Source organism: Phalacrocorax aristotelis, chromosome 7 (assembly GCF_949628215.1).
Source record: "Phalacrocorax aristotelis chromosome 7, bGulAri2.1, whole genome shotgun sequence".
Taxonomy (NCBI): domain Eukaryota; kingdom Metazoa; phylum Chordata; class Aves; order Suliformes; family Phalacrocoracidae; genus Phalacrocorax; species Phalacrocorax aristotelis.
In genome coordinates this window covers 17493677-17511560 of record NC_134282.1, presented here as the reverse complement: position 1 = coordinate 17511560, position 17884 = coordinate 17493677, and the positions used below count along the sequence as shown (strand labels likewise).

Sequence of the window (17884 nt, the reverse complement as noted above, 5' to 3'; positions counted from 1 at the left end):
CCATTTCAGCTGGGTAACAGGGGGGCCATCCTAATGCTATCCTGGGGAATGTGAATCTTGGGGAATAGCCGTGTGGTGGGTCTCCAGTCAGCAAATGCTGCTCAGAGGGGATGCGTGCTCGTTCCCGGTCTAATGGGTACGACTTGTGCTTATTGAAAAGCATCGCTGGGCTGCCTGCCAGGAGCCAGGAACCAGCTTGTCGTTGTGCGCTCAGGCCCCTGAGCTCCCAGCCCCTCTAACAGCTATATTAATTTCTGACACGGGAGTCCCTCTAAGGTCACAAAGCCATTAGTCCCAGTTTTCAACCCTGGGAGCCATCAAATGTACCCTGCCTGACCCCTGTGTAAAGGCAGAGGCAGCGTGAGCAGCCTGCGTTCCACGGGTTTCATTTCCCTGTCCCCACCGTGAGTGCCACTGCAGCCTGCATTCCTCTCTGGTTCGGTAAGCCCTTTGCCTCTCGAGCTGACACAGCTGGCAGGGCGGGTGAGGTGATGCCATTTAACTGTTAAGGAGAACCTCGATCTGTTTGTGCTGTGGGAGCCCAGAGCAGTAATGGCTGGTGCACGTCTGGGATGTGGGTTTCTGCTGTTCCTGGTGCTGTCCTCCACACTTTTGTTCCCTTCCTTGACTTACATTATTCCCTACTTGATCCCTCTGTTTGTCCTTGCAAAAAGCAATGCCATGGGAATTGTTTTCTGCAAGGAGCTGGAAAACTTGAGTCAGAGTTTGTAAAACCTATACCTACCTGACCCTTCTTAGCCTGGTTTTGGAGCATCTTCAAGCACCGTGGCTACATTTCTGATGATGGAAAATGATCCTGGTGACCTGGCTGGGGCACATGGCTCTGGGGGAGGTTTTAGTGGGTTTTTAGGAAAATAATTGATCAGCTGCCCACTGAGAGCTAGTCCCAGCCTACACTGCATCAGCGTTGCCCTCGTGTACCACTTAGTGCCACTTGTAGTGTTGGCTCTTTAAAGCTGCGTTTGTAACTACCAGTGTAATGGACATGTGCTAGTGCTGCCTTTTAAGGTTTATATTTTTTTGCAGTGGTAGTGATGGATCACTAAGTTAAATGTGATTCTTTTTCAAAAAGACAGTAACGTTTGCTTTTTTTTTTTTACCTAAAGTGAAGGTTTACATGTTTTATGTCACTTCTGATATCAGGAGCTAAACTCGTGCTGCCACGGGCCCCTGACCTCTACCTTGTTACTGGAGGTAATTGTACAGCCTCTGTCACTGCAGGGTTTTGGCTCCTCCCGAAGCCTGTACTTCAGCACCAGTGAGAGCCAGATGTACTATAATGTCGCTTTTTTACAGTTTGTTTTGGCCATACATGGGCAGAGTCAGCTCTGGAATTCCTTCCCTATAAATTCAATAGCATCTTGTGGGTGGTGCTGGGGAATCACTCTGGTCTGGTTGGATAGTCTTGGCGGCCTGCTCCCCTTGAAAATGTCCTGATTTGCACATTCCTGAGAGGCTGCCTGCTCCTGGAACTGATGGCTGCAGCTACTAGGAGGCTGTCGTCCAGTGATGGCAGGCATAGTCACCTCTCTGCTGCCTGCAGGTTGGCCGTTGCAGCCGAGGAGCGATGCTTGTGGGAACGGTGGCATAGGTATATTGCTCCTGTGTGCAGGCAGACTCTGCAGGGACAGTTGTGCCTGCTAAGCATAACTGTTCTTCCTCCTAAATTTGCTGTATCAGCTTGAGCATTGACCCTCAAGCCCCTCTCCAAGGGGGTGGAGAGGCTGGGTCTTCCCCTTTTCCCACCTGCTACGAGATGCTGCATTGGGTGTCCCAGCAGGAATCAAGGGGTGCTGCCAACCTTGACCCTGCAGGAGGATTTCACCTTGTCCAAGCAACATGTTCCTTTCCACAGAACTGTGTTTTTTCCTTTTGTAAAGCAAAATCAAATACATGCTTTTTGCTAAGCACCAGCTAGATGAGCCTGCCGGGGAATCTTTCCCTGCCCCAGGTGAGCAGCCAGCACGGGACCCAACAGCAGAATCTCTCTAGTGGGACAGACTGTGAAGCCTTGCCTTTTCTGGCACTGAGCTGGTGTCACTATAAACACAGCCTCAATTTGCCTATTGCTTTCACAGAGTGCACCAAAACATAGTCCTGGGAGGTTTTCTGCTGATGAGGTGAGGTTTGCTGTAGGGGGTGAGGGGCGATGGCTCTTGCAGCTGCTCGTGTTGCATCTCCCCTGGAGAGGACAAAGATGCAGTGTCACCTACCAAGCCAGGTGGGTCTGAGCCAGGAGCCACCAAAGTGCAGGTCGAGATGGTGACGCGTGGCCCTGTGTCCTGGCTGTGTGGATCAGTGACAGAGATGTGTTCAGCTCAGGCTCCAGAGGAGCAAGTCATCCCTGTGCCAAAGCCAGGGAGAGAAGGGTGATTTTTTTTTTTTTGACATCCTTTGGAGTTTTGATCTCCATATTTGGAAATGTTTACCCATTGCTCTGATCTATTGCAAGGGAGGGGAGGTGACTCAGGGTCTGGTGGAAGCAGGATTTGGATTCCTGTAGTAAGGTTCCCCCCCCACCCCCCCTTTCTTGTTTTGGAAGCTTGTTGTGGTCAGTTTTCAGTTCTCTCTTGCTCCTGGACCTTGTTCCAAATTTGATCTGCTCGAGAGGGAAGTGTGTTAGTGAAGGAGCTTGCCTGGATGGCGGTAAGTGCATCATTGCTGCTTTAGCAAGCAACTTGGGATTTTTTTTTTTTGTTTTGTTTAGTCAGATGGATCGCATCGAAGCGTGCGTGTTGCTGGTGGAGGCAGGCATGTGGATCGCCAGTCAACAGCAAGGGACCCAATGAAACCTTCTGTAGCAGGGAAAGTTGGCTTAGTGGATTGGTCTCAAAGGCAAAATGTTTCTTCAGGCCTAGGTATAAAGATAATTTAAGCCAGCTCCCATTCAGTCACGGTCTTCCTTTTAGTTTCACTGGTTAACGCAGCAAGGCAGCAGAGCACTGCAGAGTTAAATGAGTGTATATGCATGTGGTCAGCAAGTAAAATATAGCTTGAGTATGATTTCTGTCTCCTAAGCAGTGTTAAAAAGGCTGCATAACGTATGGATGTATTTCTCTCAAATGTTAATATTTAACTCTGTTTTGTTAGGGACCTGAAGAAGTTTAGCTGCTGTAAATGGATGAAGGTTCAGTGTCTGTTTTTTCCTGTTATTCTCCATTTTTCCTTAGTGTGAAGTTTTTAATCTGTATGGTACTGCAGCTGGCTGCTTCTCTCTCCCTGCCCCCCCCGCCCCTTCTTTCTCTTTCCTGAAAGGAAACTGCAGTTCATCCAGACAGTCAGGGGCAAGGGGGGAACCTGGAAGATGCTCTGCTTCCTGTTTTATTCATGGCAGCTAAAACCGTGCCGGGAAATCTGGAGCGGAGATGCACCATCCTGCATTCCTCTTGTCATTTGGAGTATGTAACGCATATAGAGGGCTTTTAACGCTGTGCTGGGGCTTGCATAGCAGCCAGTCCCATGCCTTGGACAGAAAGCACTGCACTTTGTCCTTTTACTTGGGAAGGGGTGTTGGTGAAACATGGTTCATAGTTCCTGCTGCTGGTTAGTGACACCTGTATCTTCTTGGCTAACTTGGTATTTTTAGGCTGATATAGACCTGTTGTTATCATATGCTCCCTGTTTTAAATTGAAGACCTTTGTCAGAAAGTTAAACCCCTTGTTGGTTTTCTTTTGCCCTTTTAAATAGGGATTAATGGTTAGTGTGAGGTTTGGTTTTCCTAAGATGTGGATTTGCAGCAGGTCCTTGAGGTGTGAAGTTCAGTCGATTTGTTCTGGGCAGGGGAAGATACTTGGCTTAGTTTGCATGAGGATGAGAGGTGAGCTGAAAAGCACTCAGCCACAAAAGGTGACAGAAAGACTGCTGGACTGTATTCCTCCAGACGGGATGTGTTGGGAGTTTGCAGACTTTAGCTGCATCTTAATCCTTGTTGTTGCAAGAAGGTGCTTGGGGTGCTTGCAGCTTTTGGGGTCAGGGCCCCGCTGGGCTGGGTGTGGTACTGGTGCAAAGAACAGAACGGCTGTCCCAAACGGCGTGCAGCCTGAACGGACAATGTAGGCAATGGGTTGGAAAACAGGGCACCAGGGAGGCATGTGGAGCTGTTGCAGCACGTGGAGTTTCAGCCCATCAACTTTCTAAGGAGCTACCCATCCTCTGTCGTGCATGGTGGTGTAAAGCCGCGGCGGGCAGCAAGCAGGTGGTCGGTGTCGCTCCTCGTGCATCGTGCTTTGCCTTTGCACGCATGGCCCTGTGTGACAGGTGATGCCTTCTTGTGCAGCACTTCCCTGGCTTGGTCATGCCCCCGATCAGCCCCTGCTTCTGGTGGCACTTGGATGTGGCACGTCCAGGCTTTGCCAGCTGCTTGTGGCCAAGCTTGGTGTTTTCAGAACAGCATGGCAGGACTGGAAATAATGATGTTCTGTTCCCCTCGCAGTTTCCCCCCTTTCCCACTTGCCAGGACAGGCTGCTTGTTGGAAGGCAAGGGCAAGCAGTGCCTCGGTACTGTAGCCCAAGGCTCAGGGCAGTGCTACCCTTGCATGCTGGGGGAAGCATGTTGGGGCCGTTAATCTTCAAGTGCCAACTCTTCTCTGTGCAACATCTCATCGCCACAAGGATGTGACTTGAGAGCTGAATGGACTGTGAAGGACAAGCTTGCCAAGTGCTGTCCGTATCTCCCCTGATGAGTGCTGGGCAGGGCGGGAAGAGCTCTGGAGGATGGAGGATGCCCACGGCTGGGACCACAGGCTGCCAGGGCTCTCTGTCTGGTATTTCTTCAGGACCTGGGCAGATTCAGTGATCACTGATGCTAACCAGGATTCACAGTGGATTTTCTTCTGCTCCAGGAACAGAGCCATTAAGGGCTGACCTGTAAATTAATACAGCTGTCTAAAGATGTATTTCTTCCTGCAGCCTGGCACCTTGCAAACAATTGACTCTGAGAAGCCTTCCGTGGCACTGGACCTCCAGCGTGCCCAGAGAGCTCCATGCCTGCCTCTCTTAAGCTTCTCTCAGTCACTTCTAATGATGTATTAAATGCAGAGGATTGGTTTGCAGCCCATCCTTCATCCTGGCTGTTGACTGATTGATCCAGGGCTGGCACTGCACAGGACATGGAGAAATGGTGACACCATCACTGTGTGACTTGAGTGCTGTAGGGGGATTTAGCATGCACTAAGGACTGGTTGTACACGCCCCGCAGCAGGTAAGCTGCCCCGGAGAGCATGGGGCTAGCACACATGGGCATGGAAGGGATGAAGGTGAGACAAGATTATGAACCTAGATGGCTCTACACATCTGATACTTTGCGTTTCTGTAGGCAAAGGTTTCAGAGCCCTTAAAGACTAAATTGTGCCCACAGGCTGAGGAAAGCTGTATTATCCTGGTGTGCAGGTGTAGAAATGGAGGCATCGTGTGCCAAATTTGGGAAAAGTGCAAATCTCTGGATTCCACATGCTGGTTCACACTTGGCTCCTGCAGAGAGGTGGGTGCTTTGCAGCCTTGTGCAAAGTGGTACTGTAAAACCATCTCACTTACTCTAATGAAGTTATACTTTTCTGAGCACTAAATATTTCTGCATTGGTTCCTTAAAGGTAAACCAAGTTATACTGAGTATTTCATAAAGTTGATATATGTTGCTGGTGTGTGACATGATCCCAACACATGTTGTAACTTCAGGAATTTCCAAGTGGCACCTTACCTAATGGTGGCACTGCGGCTTCCTAAGATCTGAGCAGAGTGCAGGCTTTAAAGAAATGTCTATTAGTTTTATAATACACGTTCTTGTGCAACAGCTGTTGCAAGCAGCAGGAGGTCTTGCTCGCAGCCCAATTCTTCAGTAAACTTTGAGGGGGAAATTTCCTCCTGTGAACTAGGTATTTGTGTTTGGGATGAGATCTCCCAAAGGAGAAAAACTAGTTTGCCTCCAGTGAGCGTGTTGTTTCAAGGACTAGTGTGCCCAGGAAGAAGAAACAAGTTGCTTTTGTTGCTTTACCACTGTCTTCTAGCAGTTAACTGTGCTTATTGCTTGACATGGGGGGGGTGACTATGTTTTAAAGGAACATCAGCTTTTGAAAGCCCAGCTGCCTGTGGTGGGGAGGAAAGAAGTCCTTGTGCTGTGCTGTCTCAAACTGTGAAAATATCATGGGGACGAGTTCCAGTGGAGTTGCCCATTTTTGGCAGCTGCTTCCCTGCTACATCCTTGTTATTCAGGTAAATCCCTCTTCAACTCTGTTAGCTGTTCCCCTTTCCTCCCTGAAAAGTCATTATCATCCCTTGAAATTAAGGAAAAGACAGGAGGAGGGAATAAATGGGTGTTAAGAAGTAGAAAACAATCAATTAAATAGTACATAGCATGTAATTTTCTTTGGAAACTTACCATGAAATTGAGGAGCACTTTAACAACGAGTAATTTAAATTGCATTTAAACACTGCTAATGGGTTGTTTGCATGGGAATTTCGGTCATTTCACAGCAGGTCCTTGTCTTTAGTACCCCTTCATTCAGTTCAAAAATAAATAAATAAACAAATCTTACAATAAGGGAGATGCTGTAGACAACTGGTTCAACTGTTGATAGTAAAAGGTGGTACCATGGAAATTTTGCAAGGCCCTGTAACATTCAGAGACATTTATATCCTTAGCATCAGCTTTTCCGCTGTTAAATTCATGGGAGTTTGGCGCTTTTTAGATAAAGCTTGTTATTGCTAAAAGGTAGGAATATGACATTATCCCTGTTGCACTCACAAACACAGTGGAGGTGGGGTGGCTGAAGAGGCTCCTCCAGGCTCATGGTGTTGGGGTTTGCAGCCATGGGACTGACCTGGGAACGCAGCCCATGGCTCCTTCTTTATCACCTTGAATCAATTATAACAATGTTTGGGATCTGATCCTGGCTCGCTCCATCTGAAGAGCAACAACAGAGAGGTGCCGAGCAGCTGTAGCTGCAGGGTATTTTTACCTGACTTATTAGTCTTGTTTTCCTGTATTTAATGTTCTTCACCACTGTTTTACTTACAAAATGTCAGCGATTTTCAGCAAAAGGCAATATCAGCTAATCATGTGCTATTTTGCTGCTGATAGCACTGGGAACAGACTATAGGAACGCAAATGCAAGTTACTTGTTGCCTGTTGCTGAATGAACATCCCATTTTCAGAGCAGGGTTTTTGCAAATCCGTGGGCACACTTAGCATATGGAAGGGGGTTCCAGTATCAAAACAAATCTGGCCTCCTGTTTCTGGATGTGTAGGTTGTTTCTTAGAAGATGGAACCTTTAAAATCTGTCCCTGCAAAACGTGGCTGTTAAATCCTGCTATTTCTAGAGACGTGTGGCAGCTGTCTGCACTGAGATAACCTATAAAAAGGCAATATTTTCCAAAAATGGCTTTTTTAGCTGTACCTGCCAGACAGCTTGGCCAGCAGGAGTTCACCAGGAGCATCACTGCTGCTGCCCTTTTATGCACAGGGTGCTGAGCAATGTAAAAACTTCTGGGCAAGTCTCCAGGGGCAGTGTTAAGCACCAGCTCTTCAATCTCTCTGTCTCATGAAGCGCTGCGATGCAGAAAAGTGCATTCAGTGCAAAGGAAGGGGTGCTTGTTGGTTTGATTTGTTCTTACATGATCTCCTGTTGTTTTCTAGGTGATTGTTTTGTCCTCGACTTGTGTTCTTAATTTTTATTGTGTCTGTCTTGTTGCCCACTCAGTGACCGTCTCCTTTAATCACAGGGTGATTTGAATGCTCCCCCCGCCCTGATTATTTACTTGAAGGCATTCCTGTTTGCTGTGAACTCTGAGGATAGCTATTGAGTTCAGATGAAACCAATAACAAAAACTGTAATTTTTCTTAAGGGTCTGGATGGGGTTTCTCATAGCGTAATGGTGTTATTGCTCATGCTTCCTGATGCACGCACTACCCCCAGTGCCTTGTTAGTTATCAGCTAATTCTCCACCCAGATGTATGAGTGTAGGAAAGTTACATCAGATAATCTCGTAGAGGCTTTTAAGACTGTAGGGACAGGGAAGGACGTGGCTTTTGAGCATGCTCCCAGTGAAGAATTTCTGAAAGCTGGGGGGGCACAGGAGGTGGGTGTTTCAAAGTGACTGAGGCAATGTCCTCATGTGGGCGAGGGGCTGGTGTGTAGGGGGAAGCAGGGGGTGAAGTCCACATGGTGGAGGGTGCAGGGAGCCAGAGAGCAGCAAGTTGGGGCATTAGGAAACCTCAGACAGCTCAGGTTCTTATGAGATAAGGAACAGCTGATAGCATCAACTCTGTGAACTGTCTAGCAAATACTCTTACCGTTGTTTTAAAATTTCTTTTTGGTTGAATGAGCATTATATGACATTGATTCCTGAGAAGTGCTACTCCTTCTATGTAAATCCCCCATCATGCATGGGCATTGTTGCCAAATAGCCAGCAGCTTCAATGCATTGGCTCAGCCCTGACATGGATGGGGGTTTTTGCTTTCACTGAGGTGGGTTTTTTTTTGGTGTGGGTGTTTTTTTTGTTTTTGTTGTTTGGTGTTTTTTTTTTACCCACCTTGGAGCATGGGCTGCCTTTTAGTCACCTCTTGATGCCCTATTTTGGGTGATCTTTTCTTCATAACTTTTTTTCCTTACCCCAGCTTTCCATTTCAACAGCATACTTGCCTCTCTTCTAACCACCTTCCAAATGGAGAGACACACTGGTTGGTGGAATCAATGTAGATTTGATAGATGCTCCCCCAGCAAACAGCTGTGTGTTTCTGCTTATCCAGAAACCCATTGAAAACTGAATAGAAATGAAGTATGTGGAGTGTGACATAATCCTAGTGAGTTATTTCTGGCCATGTTCTCCCCTTTCTAGTGCACGCGGTGCTCCCATGAGCATCGCTACATCTTGGGGCTTGAGCTTATGGGTGAGCAGCACTCAAAAGGCCCTTCGTTGCCCTACCTTTCCATCTCAACTATTTTTTGAAGAGTGCTGATAAATTTAAGTGATAACCTTGTAACTGAGAGATAAGGTAGAAAAAGTCTTATGGGTAGTTTGCAGTGGAGGGAAGGCTAACACCAAGGGAGCTGAGTGAAGGGAGTCTCTACTGAGCTACCCTTAGATGCGGAGCCTGCTTGCTTATCGCTTACCCGCCCCAAAAACGTGTAGAGGGCTTTACAAATGGAGAAGACAGTCCTTGTCCTAAAGACTCTGCAGTCTCAGGCAGACAAATATGCACTTGGGGGCCAGGGAAGGGAGGGTATGGGTGATTGGTGGAGACAGATAGAAATCCAGATAAAGTGGATTCCTAGAAGAAAAGGAGTTCTGGGGTGGGAGTTGTGGGTGATGAGAAAGGGTGTTTAAGGTGCTGGAGGGGTGGATAGACAGAGGAGGGTAAATGGGTATGGAAGGTGGTGAGAAGACCTGAAAGGAAATAAGGTTGAAGGGGAAGGTAGAAAGCGAGAAAAGAAGTAGGAGGAAAAAAAGAGCAACGAGTCAGCTGTGGGAGGGGATACTGTGGGATGCTGTAGATGAGAGTTGAGATGACCTTAACGTCTCTTCGTTGTGTGTTAAAAGGTATGCTGTAACTGAGCTACTGGGATTAGTCATCTCCTGGCTTATGAATTACCAGTTGCTTCTCTGAATGGAGAGTACTGGTCCTGGCTGAAGCCCAGTGCTGGAAGATCTCTTGGCTGGGCTCGAATGCCCCATGCATCTGGTTGGGTGCTGGGTGGTTACTTGCTGTGCAATCCTGAGTGTGCACCATTGCCAAATCTCATTAGACAGGTGCATAAGTAACTTGGTACCTTCTGCTTGATGCCATCGAAGTCAGTCCTCTAAAGGGACTTAGACAGCAAATCAGAGACTGGCTTGTGTGTGTATATATATATTTAATACCAATGTATATGGTATGGGTAGGTTTTTGAGTGCAGCAGACTGTGGGTGGGATCAGTGGTTATGTTGCACCATACCTACTCCCCAGTAAAACAGCAATAATCTTTGTCCTTGTGCGTTAACTTCCATGGAACGGAGGTGGGAAAACTCACTGGTCATCTGGTTTCAATGTATGTAGCTTTCAGTTCCCTAAAAAGACCGTGGGACTTCCATAGCTTCATTAGGGTTTTTGTTTCATCCCCAAAGACTGAAGGTGTCGAGGAAGAATTTACTGTCACCAGCCTTATTTCCGTTTCTCTGATTTTTTTTTTTTTTTTCCTCTCTCTTTGGAAGTGGTTATCCTTGATGTTTGGCATTTATACACTGGCAAGTGTCTGTAGACTGGGAAGTCCACTGAGTTCTGAGGCACCTGTAGTAGCTTCACTTAGACCCTTTTCGTCCCCAGTTTGATCCCCCTCCAGCTTGCTTATCTTTTTCTGGGGCTCTTGTCTGATCCCCGTCTGTTTGTTTGGGTCTCCTTTCACTGCTGATGTTATCCGGATCTTCTTTCTGGTTCCTCATTTCCTCTCCAAAAGAGTCCCCCATTCTTCTAGTCCTTTCCTAATTACGCATTAGTTAGACACAACTTCTTTGTAGCTAGTAAAAGGCGTGGGAACACGAAGGGCATCTCCTCTGGAGCTCAGTCCATCTACTTTCGTGGCATGCTGTTTCTGCAGGAGAAAAACCTGAGTTTAGAACATCTGAAATTGCCCATTATCTTGGCTCATTTATTGCAGTCCATAATTTGGGGGTGGGGAAGTGAGGGGAAGAGGAGGCGAGTCACTAAAAATGACTCATTCCACAATAGATCAATACAAAATGTTCCATTACGCTTTCATCGCCAAAAATTACTCCCCTGTCCCACCCCTTCTGTGAGATGCTGCAGAGGCTGCTATACTAGACCTCGTGGTAGTGTCTCTTGATGCATATACATTGGTGGCATAGCCAGCCCAGTGAGTTTTGGTTCAGATGTTTCTTACTGGGTGGGCTGAGATTGAGCATGGTGAAGATGACCTGTTTTCAGAGGGGAAAGAGATTCCTGGCTGCTTTTAGGGGATTTCATATTGCTTGAGGCATGGAGCAGAACTATTTGTCAAGAGGAGTCACTCCCAGCTTTCCTCTTTGGGAGGGAGGCCAATGGATGTTCAAGGCATAAGGCAATATAAAGGGACATAATAGAAAGTAGTGTGGGATATGTGCCAGCAACCTCTTTGGGCTGGTGCCACTGATTGCTCCCTTGGGCTGACGAGACGTTTCAGTGGTGCGTCCTTGTTGGAGTTTCTTGCTGTTTGCAGCAATGAGGTGGAGGTGGAGATGCTGGGCTTTGTCTTGCCTGCAGGTGTTTACGCAGTCCCTGGGTTTTTTAAAGTATGTTTAGGGCAGTGATATTACCCTGTATTTACTGACCAGTAAGGGAGGGAGACTAAGGGACTTGCCCGAAGCTACACAGATGTGCACAGATATATATAAGCATTTGGATGCATGCATGTATATGTTCATATATGGCAAGGCCTTGATGAAGTTTCCTGACTCCCTTTGTCCTGTCCTTCTTGGGAGTTTCAGGGGCACCTTTATGGGCAGCCCTACTGTAGCAGCTAGCCATAATTGTGCTGGTGTGGACAGGGGTGCTCCCCTCTGGGGCTCTTTCTATCAGGTGGTATCCATCTGCCACTCTTGCCTGGCATGGCAAGTACCACGTGCTTGCAAACGGGATGGGAAACATCACTGGCTTGACTTCAATGGCCTCTTCAAAAGGTTGCAAAGTATTTGCGGTTATAGCACATCTTCCACCTGCCACGAGCATGGCCTTGATCTGCTGGTAAACTTGCAACGCTGCTTTAATAAACAAACCCTACTGCTAACAGGTGAGGGTTTTACTGGGACAAATTCAACCTGTGAGGGAGGTGGCTGAGTTCATGTGCACTCACTCCTGATTATGTTATCTGTTGGTGCAGGTGGCACCACTGGCATCTTCTGCTTCATCCTGGACTGGGAGAAGGTCCTGTGAGGAGTCGGGCAACGTGGGGTTCTGCATTGTGGTGTGCTGTGATGGCAGGGGCAGGATCCAGGATGTTTGGCGGTCCCTGGTGAGCTGTCTAGATAGCTGCTGCTCTGCTTCAAAGCTGCTGTCACAGAAGCTGAATGTTATGGGATCCAGGGCACCCACAAATGTGTTTACTGAGCAAATAAAGGTGGGAGAGAAAAAAGGAAAAGCCTCAAAGTGGCTTTGGGTGTTTTTAAAGTGGTAAAACCAAGAAATTCCTGAGCGTACGCAATTAATATCTGTTTAAACAGAAACTTCTTTAATAGCAGAAATATCAACTCGTAGGGAAGAGGTTTCCTGGTGGGTCTTTTTCATCTCTAACCGCCGGCCCTGGTGGGGTGTGTGTCTGGATTACTCCGAAGGTGCTGTGCTTAGTTAGGCTCATTAGGTGTTTGCAGAGAATGGTGCCTTCCTTTGTTCCTGGCTTGCTCTCACCTCTCTGATTGTGTAGCGGCAAAAGTGGTAAAAAAAAAAGTTTTTCATACAAAAACTCACCCATTTGGGTCATGAGGATCCAATGCCTGACCTTTTTTTTTTTGTGATTTGGCATCATTGTGTATATGGGTACATATGTTTAAGTATATGCAGCAGTTGAAAGGGGCAGGTATAGCACACTGGCATTTCTCAGGGTTTTGGATGAGATATCAAGACGTTATTATTTACTCTAATCCTGGAGGAATAAGGTGCAGATTGGGCTAAAGGGCTTTTCTTCCATTTGAGATGTACATGCTGTGTCTGTTAGCAGGCTGCTGTCTCTGAGCAGCTTTGCTGGTGAAATCCTGTGAAGCTGTTGGAGTAAAACCGCTGGAGAACAGGGTACATGATAGAGGCAGAACAGGCGGTGACAAAATCTTTGCGGGCATGACCTGCCCATTAAAACTTCACAGGGTCTTACTGGTGGTATGGATGTCATACCCGCAGCCTGCTATGGGCACGATGCTGTTTGTGTACAGTTAATTTGATGTAAAAAAACCAAACCCAACAAATGGCGTGAGGATGTTTCAGAGCAGTGTGCTGAGCGATGCCAGCAGGGCACCTGCTCAGAACAGCTTCGCTGAGCTTAAATGCCAGCAGGGCACCCTCTCAGAACAGCCTTGCTCTGAGCTTAAAAGAGTGCAGTGAGCACTGCTGTTGCCCTCCTGGTTAGGTATAGCGGTGACCTGGGGCTTTCTGCTTGTGCTGTAACATGCAAAAGTACACTTTTCACCTTTTTCTTTTATCTTTTTCCTTTTAAAAACACTGTTTAAGTGCCTTTGTAGTGCTTCTGCAGCAGTTGCTCAACCCCGTACTGCTGTCCATGTACTAGCTGGAGGCTCCTTTGTTGTTCTGATACCGCTTTCACAAGTAGACCAGCTATAAGGAATAGCCTGCAGGACCTGCTTCAGTAGGGCTACGCTGTACCTGAGCTTGCTAGTGCATGGGGCCAGATCTGTAGCGGGTGTAAATGTCAAAGCATGGTACTGCACAGCCTGATCTGTCAAGGCTGTTCTTCTCTGAATATAAAGAAACTGTGTTGAACTCCTCGCAGTTTCATAAGGCTTTGAAAACTTGACATGGACATGATGTTCCTCCCCAAGCTGTAGCTGCTGGATCCCTCAGCACAGTTCTTTTGTTGCTCCGGAGTGCTGGAATTAATGTGGATCAAACTCTGAAATGTTTGAACACGCAACAGTCTCTTTGTATTATCTTTTTTTTTTTCGCCAGACAAACACACTGAGATGTTCAGCTCCAACCCCCGCTTTCCTTCCTCTTCCCAACCTTGAAACTGTCCCGCTATTGTGGATTGCTTGTGTCATGCACAAGTGTGTTGCATTTGTCCCTCGAGAACACACCAGTCACTGCTGATTTGTTTCCAAATCATTGTCCTTGCAGTCTTGAATAATACCCGTGTTAATCAGGTGGACCTGATAGAATCAATTCCAACACAGCTGTCAGCAACTGGGTCAGATCCTTTCTCACTGTTTCCTGACAGACAAGAAAATAAAGCACGTGTGAAAGCAAAATACATGAGTTTTCCCCTTTGTCTCCCCTCCCCAGCCCCCAAATCATGATTTCCTCAACAACAAAAAAAACCTCAGCTAATCTGTTTCACAGAAGAGGCTGAGTTTCTTAGAGTCAACGTTTCCATGTCTGACAAAGTTTAAAAAAGTGTTTTTTTAAAAAAAAAAAAAAGAAAAAAGGGCAGAGAGGCTGCATGTGGTCTGGCAGGCAGCCAGGCAAGGAGTGCTCTTTGGGGTTATTATTAGGCAGATAACTCTATCAAGAGCTTAAACATCAACCTGGTTCTGAAGGCTGCGGCGCTCTGTTTGAAATGCTGATGCATGTTTGATGCTCATGAGAAAATGTATTGCGCTATCTCAATACACCTTTTTTTTTTTTCCTGCCCCGCTGCAATACCTTGGGTGCCAGTAGAGTTCGGGGCAGCAATTACATGTGCTCCATGGGCAACTATTGCTAGTTTTGAGCTTTCAAATCCTTTTCTGTTCTTACGAGCAGCTCTTTGTTCCTGCCTCTAATAGGAACTGTACCTAGAGTTTGCACGTGTCAGATGGAGGTGTCCCTGGGTGAACTGGACTGCCTTTAAGATCTCACCTCTTCTCAGGACCTATTTTACCAAGGAGGGAGGAAGTTTTGGGGCCCATGGGTTCTTGTTCGGATGGTGTGTGTACAGAGGGGTGCTCAGGGGTGCTGGGAAAGCCGATCACCAGCACTGCAGTGCCCTGTAGCAGAGGGGACATACAGGGGGGTGCAGGGACAGGCTTTTGAGGATCCTTGAGAACTGAGACACAGTACTTGACACACTTGAGGAGCAGGAGAGGTGCACAGGGCAGGGTGACATGGGTAGAGCTGCTGGCTGGGAAGTTTCTTCTCAAGTGCTTCAAGACCAGCAGAAGAATGTCTGTTAGTAATCCTGCTAGATACCATGTATCTTTCTGTGTTCCCATCTATAGATGGTGTGTGTGTATATATATATATGCTATATATAATGCTATGGTGGCTGGTATTTTGGCTGATACACTCACAGTTTTGTGCCACATTCAGAGATTTAAAAATATCTCTCTGTTCCAGGAGCATCTATACCATGGCAGATGTCATCCATTGTGGGGAGTGTCTTCTGAAAAGGCAGCACAACATTATTACTATGAGCCTTAGTACTCTATTAGGTTATTTATTGCTTCGCTGCCACCATAAGACATGTGAGGTGCGTTATTTCTGCCTGTCAGAGTTTTTCACACATGCAGGCAGGCAGCATCTGTCACTCCTCCCTGCGAGTCACTAGCTTTCATTCTCAATGAACTTTCTTTCCAGCTGGAAGGAAGGCAAAATAAAAGCTTCAGGACCACACGGAGCTGATGAGCAAGGAGTTCATTAGCTATTATTTACCTTGGAGTTGTGCCTCTGAGGGCTGTCTTGAATTTGGGTCCTTCTTGGCCAAGATGCAGTCACCTCATGCTTGCTGTTGTTTTATTTCAAGGCGGGTCTGTCGACCTGTTGTGTCAGGCCCTGCGGAAACCTGGTATGAGTCAGACCTGTCTCAGTTGCACGAGACGAAGAGTGGGATAGGAAACAAATGAGAAATTACTTGCTCAGGACTTTTCTTTTGGGAGTAGCTCTGAGGTTCTCTGGGCCTCAGTTCATCAGTTGAGGACCTGGCAGTGTTGTCTTATCCCCAGGACCTGTCAGAGTGTGGGCAAATCCCATTTTTGTGTGGCCTTGTTGAGCTGTGGGTTTTGTGTGGTGATTGTGAAGCATTGGCTGTGCTAGCAATGTTATGATGGAAGTGCTCAGAGGGTGAACGCTGGCATCATCAGCAAGCTCTGCTTGTACACGCCAGCGTAATTCTCTGTTGTTCAGGCTTTGGACTGCATTTGGGTGGAGCCTTTCAGACTGGAAAGGCTGGAGAACGTGTTGGGGTTTGTACCTCTGTTGTAGAGAGTTCTCAGGGCAATAAAGAAAGTAAGGCAGTGAAAAACAAAAAGGTAGAGATGTGGGAAGTCACACCTGAACCTTGACCTGGGTCACTTGTTTTGGGTTACCCTGCAAGGTATCGGTGCTCTGTTCAAACCCTCCTCTGCATGCTGGGGTGGGATGCTTGTCCTGTAACTGAAAGCAGCGGAGCCAAAACTTTCCATTCTGTGTTGGTGGATGAGGATGGAGGCTTTGGATGTGGGTCCATCTCCCACATTCACTGATGAGGGGAAAAAATGATCCGTGGAGCAGCAAAGGTGTGGAAAGTGGCATTAGAAACAGTCAACTCATCCTGTGAAGACTGACCAAGTAGGAAAAGTCCCTGTGGGGCTTGTTACTTGTATGAGCCCAGCAGGTGTGCGATGTGCCCTGCCCAGTTTACCTGTGGCTTGGTAGGGTGTTGTCAACACTGACCGAGCATCTTTGTCTGGCAGCTCTTTGCAGAATTGCGGTGTTATTGGAGGAAGGTTTGCTGTAGAGGCCTGTAGCTCCATTGAACGGGCTTGGTGAATTGCCATTGACATGACACTGGTGCCTGGGGAGGTGTTGAATGGCCAGACAATGTCCTTTTCAAGGGCAGCCCAAGAACAGAAGAGTATTGTGGGTTTATGCTCACTGGAGTCACAAAGGGACTGTTGGATCTGGACCAAGGCAGAACCTCAACTTTTTGTATCACTTTGCTCAGTCCATCACTAATGTCAGAAGTAGAGGGATGTTTGTAGGCTTTTTCTGTGGTCTCCTGTTTCTTGTATCCATCCCACAATTCTGGCCCAGACCCACTCAGTCACGCCAGGCCAAAATACACAAGCGATAATTCAAATGAGATTAAGCTTGGTACCTCCCTCTAACCTGGAGATGGACCTTCAGTGTTTTCCTGGCAGGAGAGGAGTGGGAGGGACACGTCTTGGGCCTGTCTCCTTCCTCCTGTAGCTGGGGATTGAGTTTACAGCATCAACACTGGCGTGGTTCAGACCACGTCCATTGAGACCAGGGTCCACCTCTGCCCGTGGCCAACAGTGGATGCCAAGGGAAGGCCATCAGCTTCCCTGTGTTGCTGGCAGAGAGGCACAGCTGCAGTGAGCTCTGACCTTGCGCAACGCCCTTCCCGCTCTGACCTTGCAAAAACCCCAAGCATCTATGACATGGTCCTGCCGGCGGATGAAAAACAAAATACATAGAAAGCTTCGGCAGCGTGGGCGTGCGTTGGGAGAACGGAGAGGAGGGGGGTGGAAAAATAGCTCCGGTGTCGCCTCACCGGGTGCCAGGAAGTGGCCCAGGACTGGGGTGAAAGATGAGCAGGGTCGGGCCATGGCAGGGTTGGAGGAGCCGGCGGGCCCGGTGTGGCAGCACATTCTGTACATTCTGCAGCCCTGCAGCGTGTGGGGCCGCCCAGCAGCCTTGGGTTGTGCTGCCAGGCATGCAGCTTAGCTAGTCTTTCATTATCCTTTCTGCTGCTCCCCTCCCTCCCCCCACTTTTAACTGAGGTGCACTTGTTTATCCATTGGGGCTCTACAGCCTATAAACAGGATGTCTCTCTATTTCCTTTCAGCCCAGTAACACTAAACCACTTCGAGTGCAGATAACGCTTTAGTAACCCTCCTGCTAGCTGAATGAGCCTTGTGTCAGTCATAGCTAGCTCCAGATGAGGCAGCACGTGGAGAGAGAGAGATATATATATATTTATATTTATCTAATATGCATGTGGTATGAGTTGGCCATGGTGAGCAAATTCATGTTGCTGCAAAGGAAGTAAGTACATGTTTCAGGCAGGGTGGCTGTAACACGGCAGAGATTTAAAACGGATCCTGAATTTACATTTTGTGAAAACAAGCTATTGTATAAAACCCTAAGCCTATGAAACCTTTCGGGGGAAAAAATTCTGCAGTTTATTTTGTTTAAATGTTGCTACCTAAAGATTTTCCCACTATGACAGAGATCTGGATACTGAGAGCCTGA

The 17884-nt window shown here is 47.4% G+C and overlaps 1 protein-coding gene across 10 annotated transcripts in view; it reads left to right on the top strand.

Annotated features, from left to right (window-relative positions):
• Positions 1–17884, top strand: part of LPP (LIM domain containing preferred translocation partner in lipoma) — a 341524-nt gene that overhangs the window by 26308 nt on the left and 297332 nt on the right. Inside the window, exon 1 of one of the 10 annotated variants that reach the window (XM_075098976.1) lies at positions 2497–2667. The exons of 6 other annotated variants lie outside the window; for them this stretch is intronic. The gene's annotated coding sequence lies outside the window, so the exon portion shown is untranslated. Of the gene's footprint in view, positions 1–2496; positions 2668–17884 lie in introns of those variants that run through there. 3 more of the 10 variants (XM_075098984.1, XM_075098985.1, XM_075098980.1) reach the window with 3 other exon arrangements.